This window comes from Anomaloglossus baeobatrachus, chromosome 1 (genome assembly GCF_048569485.1).
Source record: "Anomaloglossus baeobatrachus isolate aAnoBae1 chromosome 1, aAnoBae1.hap1, whole genome shotgun sequence".
Lineage (NCBI taxonomy): Eukaryota > Metazoa > Chordata > Amphibia > Anura > Aromobatidae > Anomaloglossus > Anomaloglossus baeobatrachus.
The window spans coordinates 634,439,644-634,449,880 of record NC_134353.1 but is presented as its reverse complement, the minus strand read 5'-3'; the positions used below and the strand labels follow the sequence as shown (position 1 = coordinate 634,449,880).

Here is a 10,237-nt window from a genome sequence, read left to right as displayed (position 1 = left end):
AGGGTACAGCCCTCGCACAACTTATCCAGACCGTTTCTCAGGTGTTTTCGGACATGTGGTCCCAAATTGTGCAGCAACTGCAACATATTGCTTAGTTTCTGGTCTCGTTGCATGCCCAGCCGCGACCAGAACCCAAGATAGCCCTCCCGGATATGTTTTCTGGTGGGAGGGATAAGTTTACCAACTTTAGGGAAGCCTGTAAGTTGTACTTAAGGCTCCGCCCTCATACTTCCAGGAGTGAGGAACAGACAGTGGGGTTTGTTGTCTCCCTGTTGCGGGGAGATCTCCAGTCCTGGGCCTTCTCTCTGCCTACTGACTCCCAGGCATTTCGGTTAGCCAGTAGATGAGTTTTTTGTGGCTTTGGCCCTTGTATACTCGACCCTGATGGAGTCAAGCTCACGGAGCCTAAGCTCCGAAAGCTCCAGCAAGGAGCGTGGTCAGTGGAGCATTGCAAGGAGTTCCAGAGGTGGGCCACTGACACTCAATGGAATGATCCAGCGCTTAGGAGTAATTTCTGTCAGGGGTTGTCAGGAAGGCTTATGGACTCTTTGGTGCAATACTCCACCCCGGAGTCTTTGGAGGACACCATAGCCCTTGCTATCAGAGTGGATCGATGCCTGAGGGCGAGACCCTATAAGACCATGTCCCCTGTCGTTCTCCCCAGGGAGGAGTTCCCACTAGTGTAAGCCGACGCACTTGGAGTTGGGGGGTGCCTCCCCTTAGACTGAGTCGCTTGCGTTTCGTAGTGGGTCTGGGTCATGCTTTTACTGTGGGGGTAAGGGCCATTACATCAGGGGCTGTCCAGTAAGACCTAAGCCAAGTCCATCTGACAATAAGGTGCGTACTCCTGGTCGGGTGGAGGGACAGGACCAGGCCGTATACCTCTCCTCCATTTATATGTCTCAGTTCACCCTAACAGCAGAGGTGGTTACAGGTGGAAAAACTGAGACAATCTTTGTGCTGTTGGATAGCAGAGCCGATGACAATTTAGTGGCTTGTTGCTTTGCTCAGACTTGGGGTCTGACGCGTAGTGCACTGACAAGATCCATTCCCATCCAAACTATCGTCTTAGCCCCGCTCAGCCAGAGAGAGTTCAACCATACCGTGCCTAATATCAACCTGCAAGTGTGCTCAGTACATAATGAACGTCTGTCCTGTTATGTCTTGGAGGGTCTGTCCGCTCCCATCGTGTTGGGTCTTCCCTGGTTAAAGAGGCATAACCCTGTGATTGACTGGCAGTCAGGAGAAGTAGTCAGTTGGGGCAGTTTCTGTATAGTGACTGGTTAGGAGAGTAGGAACAGCTACAGGTGAAGATAGAAGGTGTCCATGTACCCTCTCACAAGTGTCAGGACTCACTGTTGTTATTGTGTCCTTGGTGTTACCCCCCTTGTTTGTGGTGTTGTGTTGGTAGTTTTTTTGTTGTGTGTGAGACTCCCTTTGGTCTGAACGTGCTCGCTACGCCCAAAAGCGTGACAGTGGCTCTCCTGACTTGAGCATGGCAGCATGTATTTCTTGCTGCTCTCACACATTGTGATGCGATTGTCGTCCTTGCTATACAGCCATGTGACTGCGCCAAAAAGAGAACCAAAATGCTCATTCGTCAGGTGAGTAGATCATTTGTGCCAAAACAAAAATCATTTATCAGGAGCACATTGCCGCAGCATAACCAGTTCATGTGCTACCGACAAGATATGGTTTGTGGCTATAGTAAATACTTGGCACTTTAATTTTAAATATGTTAATATTTTTATTTGTATGGAAATTCAAATAATAGTTTCAGTCCCAACACCTTCATCATACATAGATTGCAGGTAAATAAACTATGAAGTTAATCTGTGTGCTAACGCTTAGAAAATACGGCTGAAGCCGCTGTAAAAATTGCACCAGAGTGGAACCCTTCTTGAGCACCCGTTCATTTCAACAGTGATCATATTAGTGGTTGTTCTACGGCTAACGTTCTATTGCAGCTTCTCTAAAGAGGCCGGTCACATGCTGTATGACTTGAATATAGTCAGTCATTTAAGTTTAAAGTCGGCTTGTGTAAATGCACCTTAAATACTTCTGTGTGATGCTACAATAGTTTGATATTTGGCATCATATTTTAATTTTTTCCCAGGCTTAGGGGCACTTTGCACACTACGACATCGCAGCTGCGATGTCAGTCGGGTCAAATCGAAAGTGACGCACATCCGGCGTCGTTGTCGACATCGGAGTATGTGAATCCTTTTTAATACGATTAACGAGCGCAAAAGCGTCGTTATTGTATGATCGGTGTAGTGTCGGGCATTTCCATAATGTCGCTGCAGCGACAGGTACGATGTTGTTCCTCGTTCCTGTGGCTGCACACATCGCTGTGTATGAAGCCACAGGAGTGAGGAACATCTCCTTACCTGCGTCCCGGCTGAAATGAGGAAGGAAGGAGGTGGGCGGGATGTTTACGTCCCGCTCATCTCCGCACCTCTGCTTCTATTGGCCGCCTGCCGTGCGACGTTGCTGTGACGCCGCACAACCCGACCCCTTAGGAAGGAGGCGGATCGCCGGCCAGAGCGACGTCACAGGGCAGGTAAGTGCATGTGAAGCTGCCGTAGCGATAATGTTCGCTACGGCAGCTATCACAAGATATCGCAGCTGCGATGGGGGCGGGGACTATCGCGCTCGGCATCTCTACCATCGGCATGCGATGTCATAATGTGCAAAGTACCCCTTACAGTTGATTTAAAATGGACCTAAAAACACTATACTGTTCATATGTAGATGATTTTTTAGAGGATTTTTTTTTCCACTTCAGGTTTTGAAAAACGCCTGTTTTTTTCTCAGCTGGAATGGTACTTTAAATCTAAGTCCTCTGGCCCTGGTCTCATAGTTTCCCACTGCCGCCTTCACCTTTTTTCGACATCGCTCCAGTCCTGCGGCCCTGTCTTGTGATTGTAACTTCTCACTGGCCAAAAATCAGAAATTACATTACAGTCGCTCAATACAATTCTTTGAGAGTCATAATGAGGCCAAAACTATGCTGTCATAGACTTACATTGAGCTGTGACCTTCGGCGCGCTCCATGAAACACTCGAAGAGCCGGCAGGCCACAAATCACAGGAGACCGACCTTAGTGGTGGTGATAACAGATGAAGATGCCAGCAGGTGAGTATAAAGGGTGCTTTACACGCTGCGACATCGCGAACGATATATCGTTGGGGTCACGTCGTTAGTGACACACATTCGGCGCCGTTTGCGACATCGCAGCGTGTGACACCAAGGAGCGACGATCAACGATCGCAAAAACGTGAAAAATCGTTGATCGTTGACACGTCGCTCCTTTTCATAATATCGTTGGTGGTGCATGCCGCTGGTTGTTCGTCGTTCCTGCGGCATCACAAATCGCTATGTGTGACGCCGCAGGAACGACGAACATCTCCTTACCTGCGTCCACCGGCAATGAGGAAGGAGGTGGGCGGCATGTTTCGGCTGCTCATCTCCGCCCCTCCTCTGCTATTGGGCGGCCGTTTAGTGTCACCGCAGTGACGTCGCTATGACGCCAAACGCACCTCCCCCTTGAAGGAGGGATTGTTCGGCAGCAACAGCGACGTCGCTGAAAAGGTATGTGTGTGTGACGCCGTAGCAATAATGTTCGCTACGGCAGCGATCACCAAATGTCGCACAAACGACGGGGATGGGTGCTATCGCTCGCGACATCGCTAGCGATATGTCGCAGCGTGTAAAGCACCCTTAAGACAGGGGGGCAGGAGACAGATTTAAAGCAGCACTCCAGCCGTGCCATAAAAAAAAAACACTGGAGTGCTGCTTTTGGTCGGCATTTGGTAGTTTCTTATTTAATCGACTTCTCTATTTCAAGAGTCCCCAAACTCGATGCGGACGTGGGATAGTAGTGTGCCACGCATTCTTCAATGTTTTTCACCTGTACAACTGGACTTCCACTCCCTAAATAAATTTGCTAATATTATTACACCTACTACATATTGGGATAGAGTCTTGGAGATGGGAATATCCCTTTAAGTCCTAGGTAGTAATCACAGATCTATGATTAGTGCAGGATGCATGGATAAGGAGTCCTAGCCTGCTTCTGGGAGATGTAAACATCAAATTAGATTAAATCCAGCAATCCCCCCAAAAAATGGGTTAAAAATAACATTTTTGTTTTCAAAAATCCATAAAAAGGTGCAAAGATGAAAAATAAAATATATGGTGACGCGTTTCGAACTGATTTAGCTCTTAATCATACCAGTCAGACTCAGCATGGCACTATATAGATGAATATAAGAGGCAAAATGGAAGATAGAAAAGGAAAGGGCAAAGTGACAAACTAAACATTAAGGCAAAACATGTGTGATTTACTGCAAAGAGTAAAAATGGCCCATATAACCTGCAAAAAAAAGGAGAAAAAAACTTTGAAATCTGTATAATCTAAAGATATACATGTCTGGTCTATTAGATGAAAATCAAACCTGTAGTGAAGATACATCAAATCTGTTTTGTAATTAATACCCAACGGTATTGCAGTTTCCAGATCAAAGATCCCGCGGGCTTCAACCATGTGGAGTTTACGGCTCCAATCTCCACCACACATAGGTCTATTCACCCTTTCTATTCCCATGAATTTAAAATGACACCAATCCCCTTGATGTATGTCCCCTTACACGCTGGGGTTTATCAGTTGGCAATATGATTTTCCCACTGTATACAATGTCATAGCACTTGGTTATCTTGTAAGGGCTTTTTCCCTGAGCTGATCCAAGCTGTAACATGTGAATTTACTATGAAAAAGATAGTTTTTCTTCTTGTACCACCAACAAAAATCATTTGAGAAAATATTTTCTCAATTGCAGGACCACCTATGTGATACATTATTTTAGTACCAAATGTGATATGTCGGTAGCACGAGCAGAAAACATGTATATCAGAGAATATTTAAAGGTCACGAATACTGTTAGTACAATCGTTATGGGGGCATCACCACATTTCCTAAGAACACATCAAGGGGATTTAACCCATTCATTATACGATTTGCAGATATTATTGTATTAGGTCACGAGTTTTGCCTTAATGTTTAGTTTGTTACTTCGCCCTTTCTTTGACCGTTGTCCATTGTGTCCCTTATATCCATCTATGCGTTGCCTTGCCGATGACTGAATATAGGTATGATTAGGAACTAAATCACTTTGAAACGCGTCACCATATGTTATTTTTCACCTTTTTATGGATCTTTAATAAAATGTGATTTTAAACCCATCTTTCGGGGATTGCTTTGAGCAGCACCTGGCTATAGGAGTAACGTCTTCTCGTAAGGCGGCTCTTGCGGCACCAGAGCCTTCCAAGGTGGCAGCTTAGTAAGCATTTTCTCTAGGCTTCCGTTTCTGAGGGGACAGGTTATAGGTGGGGTGTTCACCTGCTGGGAAGAGGGGGTTTCTCGTTTTTTGACTAGATGAAGATGTGACCAACCACAATAGTAAGCGCTGTACCTCACTGTCACATAGAAACATAGGCCTAACCTAGGGGATTCAGGTTGTCCAATTAGATTGTTGGTTTCATCACTTCAGAGTTGATTAGTAAATGAAAGCAGTGATGTGATTGGTTGCTCTTTGCAGCACAGAGTCCATTATGCACTTCCTGGTCACAATTCCCCTGAAGGGCCCCAGTACACGCCGCCTGCCCCGCCCACAGCCACTGCTGACCAATCAGCAGGCAGCAGAGGCGTGTACTAGCTGTGCACTCGTCTGTGCACACACGGCTCCAAGAATACAAAGGGGACACGCTGACCTTCACGTATCCTTTACCGCGGCTCGGTAGTGTGTACTCTGAACTGCTGTGCTCCCATCCCCCGCTGGTATGGCCTTCTGCACATAGTTGTGTGAGTGAGTAGGGGCTGACGGTACGGTTGGGAGGGGGAACTTTGCGCTTAGATACAGTGGTTCGCAGCGCCGTAGAAGGGAGTGGACGCCTCGCCTACGGGGGTCAGTGCTGCGCGGCCGGCCCGGGTTGTGCGCTTGGCTCCTCTCATCAATAGTTTCCCGTACAGCAAACCTCGCACCTTTCGCCAACACTGGCTATTTGCTTCCATGACTGGCAGAGAAAGGGTTAACGGAGGAAGGTTTGTAGTAAGGGTGTTCTATTGGTCGCTGGCAGCCCGCCTCTTCTTCCTAACAACCAATGGCCTGCTTGTAGACCTGATTGGCAGCGCGCCGGTACGAATCGGATGCAAGCTTCGTTAGCCAATCAGAGGTAAGGGTGGGTGTGTCACAGCGTGCGCGCTATGTACACGGAACACTGTATGTCGCGCGTACAGCCTGGAGGTCACGTGAGAAATGGAGTGTACTGGCCACACCCACTTGTGACGCGCGAAGCCGGGCGGGTCGGAGATGGATGAGAACCATCCCGCCTCCCAGAGAGAAAACCGGCTGCTTCCACTGTGGCGGAGGCGCTGCGGCAGGCTGTGCTCACATAGTACCGCGCATGGGAGCAGCCGGTCACTAGCCCGTTATCGCCTCAGAGATGGTGGACAGTGCACCTCACATGGCGGCTCTGAGGCCGTCCCCGGGGGCCTGTCCAGCATTGTACCTGGCCCAAAGGGAGCGGGCATCAATGACAACACCAGTGCGGGTGCTGGCGGGGCTAATGCTCGGCCGCCATCCCAGCCGCAGGCTTTCTATCGTCTCCCTCCCTTCCCTCTGGGTCTATGAAGCCACAGCTGCCAATCACAGAGGAGGGGAGGCGGCCATAGAGGGGCAACAGGTGGAAGGTGCATTTAACCCCTTCACACGCAGACACCCGCTGATGTTCTGTTATTGCCCCCCCCCCACTTTTTCCAAGAGCCATAACTTTGTTATTCTTCCGCCGCCATATGAGGCTTGGTATTTTTGTAGGAAATTTCTGAATGAAACCACATATTTTACTATAGCATTCACTATATGGTAGAACTGACCTGCAGTATGGTTGCCTGGTCCATACAAGTGCGGAGAAGTGTAGTGCTGCTCTTATTGTGTTGGTGACAAAAATTTAGGAAGTTTGTAAAAAAAACAAACAAATTTGGTCTTTTCTCACCATTTTTCAGGATCTGGGGCTTAGTGGCGGCTTATTTTTTGCGCAGTCAGCAGAGCATTTATGGATAGATGTTTCGATCGCCTGTCATAACATTTTTTGGGACATACTAAAAAGAATAATGAAAAGGAATAAAAAAAAAAGAATGAGGATAATAACATTAGGTGTATATTATGTAGATGTATAAAAGGTTTATTGGGCAAGTTAGACATGGAATGATCATGAAATATCTGTAGATAATAGGAAAATGAATGCATATGGCATATAACCAGGTGTATATTATGTTCCCTGAGCATTATAGGTGTGGACTGATCATGAAATATCTGTAGATTACAGGAAAATGAACGCATTTGTCATATAACCAGGTCTATATATATATATATATATATATATATATATATATATATATATATATATATATATATATATATACATACATACACATATATATATATATACATACATACACATATATATATATATATATTAGACCTGGTTATATGGCAAATGCGTTCACTTTCCTGTAATCTACAGATATTTCATGATCATTCCACACCTATAATGCTCGGGCAACATAATATACACCTGGTTATATGCCATATGCATTCATTTTCCTATTATCTACATATATTTCATGATCATTCCACACCTATAATGCTCATATATAAGGTTCATTCCATGTCTAACTTGCCCATGAAACCTTTTATACATCTACATAATATACACCTAATAAGTTATTATCATTCTTTTTATTTATTCCTTTTAATCATTCTTTTTAGTATGTCCTGCATTTTTTTTGTACTTTTGCAGCAGCTAAAAATAGTAATTCTGGCGTTTTGACTTTTTGTTATTTCCCTTTACGCTGTTTCCGATCATATTTACTTTATATTTTGATAGAGCTGACATTTCTGAACACCAGAGATACCAAATATCTGTTTGTTTTTTGTTGTTTTTTTGTGCTTTATTTTACATAGGGCAATAGGAGAGTGATTTAAACTTTTAGGATTTTTTTTTGTGTTAAATTCTCACTCTTTACTGTATTTACTAGTTCCCTTAGGGACTTGAGGCTGCCATCGTCCGATCACTTGTGCTATGCGCTGCTCTGTACAGCAAAAATGTTGGCTCACAGCTGGCATTCACAGGAAGTTCATCATGACAGACACGGGTAAGCAGATGACCCCATGACTGTCACAGGTGGGAGCAGGGAATGATGCGTTCCCCGCCGGAGTGTGTTGAATCCCGCTGTCAAAGATTGACAGCGGGATTTAACTTGTTAACACCCATGACTGTTAGGCTGCTTTCACACCTCCGGTTTTTGCTATGCGGCACAATCCGGCACTTTGCAGGAAAATCGCAACCGTTTTTTTTTTGCTGCCGGTTGCGATTTTCCTGCATAGACTTTAATTTGTGCCGCATGGCCTTGCGTTCCGTCCGGTTTTTGCCGCATGCGTCAGATTTAGCCGATGCGGCGGCCGGATGGAACGTTGCCTGGCACGTTTTTTCGTGCGGCAAAAAAACCGCATCGCGCCGCATTTTTCAATGCATGCCTATGGCGGCCGGATGCGGCGCGGTGCGGCAATGACCGCATCCGGCCGCCGCATGCGGTTTTTGCCACTGCGCATGCTCAGTAGCATGCCGCAAGCGGCAAAAACCGGACTGGCCGCAAAGGAAAAACTTATGCAAAGGATGCGGTGTTTTCACCGCATCCATTGCATAGCTTGCACAGCCGGATTGAGCCGCAAAGCTCAAGCCGGATGTGTGAAAGTAGCCTTACGCTGCTTTCACACATCAGTTTTTTGGCATCAGGCACAATCCGGCGAAAAAACTGATGCGACGGATCCGGCGGAAAAATGGATCAGTTGCATCAGTTTTTTCCATCAGTTCCTTTAGTTTTTTGACGGATCCGTTGTGATACTGAGCATGCTCAGTTAAAAAAACTGGATCCGGCGGCCGTATCCATTTTTTTTGCCTTATTATTTATTTATGGCTTTTCATAGGCTTCCATTATAAAACCAGGGCTGTGGAGTCGGAGTCGTGGAGTCGGAGTCGGAGCTCATTTTGGTGGAGTCGGAGTCGGTATAAAATGCACCGACTCCGACTCCTAAAATATATAATAAATTGGGGACAGGAGTGCAATGCAGAATGTGCTGAATATTTTACTAAATAACAACATTTAGTATAATGCTTATATTTAAGTGAAAAATTTATTGTAGTACAATGTGAACATCAGACATTTAATTATTTTTATGATACAATAATCAAGATATTTGGATAGAACATAAAATATTTATTGGAATACAACTTTAGAACACAAAAAAACTAATAAATTGTAAATATGTAATATATATAATATATATATATATATATATATATATATATATATATATATATATATATATATATATATATATATATATATACAGTGTATATACACACACACAAGATATATATGTAATCTACTGTATATTACATAGTGTATTACATATTTACAATTTATTACAGTTTTTTGTGTTCTAAAGTTGTATTCCAATAAATATATTTTATGTTCTATCCAAATATCTTGATTATTGTATCATAAAAATTATTAAATGTCTGATGTTCACATACACATATTCATGTACTACAATAAATTTTTCACCTAACTATAAGCAATATATGTCGGAGCCGGAGTCGGAGCCGGAGCCGGAGTCGGAGTCGGTGCAAGAGAATTTGAGGAGTCGGAGTCGGAGTCGAAGGTTTGGCTTACCGACTCCACAGCCCTGTATAAAACACGTTGGATCCGATGTGATACGTTTTTTCGCCGGAGACAAAAAATAAACGTTCCCCTCAGCGTTCCATCCGGCCGCCGGACAAGCAAATTTTTTGCTGGATCCGGCGAAAGCCGAATGGAACGCAAGGCCATCCGGCGCTAATAGAAGTCTATAGGGGACAAAACAGATGCGGCTTCAACAGACGCCTGATCTGTTTTTTCAGGTTTTTGCCGGATTGTGCCTGATGGCAAAAAACTGATGTGTGAAAGCAGCCTTATGCCGGCGTCACACGGTACGATCTATCGTGCGATCTCCCGAACGATTGTACCCGCCCCCGTCATTTGTGCGTCACAGGCAATTAGTTGCCCGTGGCGCACAAAGTCGTTTACTCCGTCACACGCACTTACCTGCTGAGTGACGTCGCTGTGGGCGGCGAA

At 45.1% G+C, this 10,237-nt stretch overlaps 1 protein-coding gene across 3 annotated transcripts in view; it reads left to right on the top strand.

Annotated features, from left to right (window-relative positions):
- Window positions 1–5,693: 5,693 nt before the first annotated feature.
- Window positions 5,694–10,237, top strand: part of C1H14orf93 (chromosome 1 C14orf93 homolog) — a 25,754-nt gene continuing 21,210 nt past the window's right edge. Inside the window, exon 1 of one of the 3 annotated variants that reach the window (XM_075340975.1) lies at window positions 5,694–5,778. The gene's annotated coding sequence lies outside the window, so the exon portion shown is untranslated. Of the gene's footprint in view, window positions 5,864–10,237 lie in introns of all 3 variants that reach the window. The other 2 variants (XM_075340993.1, XM_075340984.1) reach the window with 2 other exon arrangements.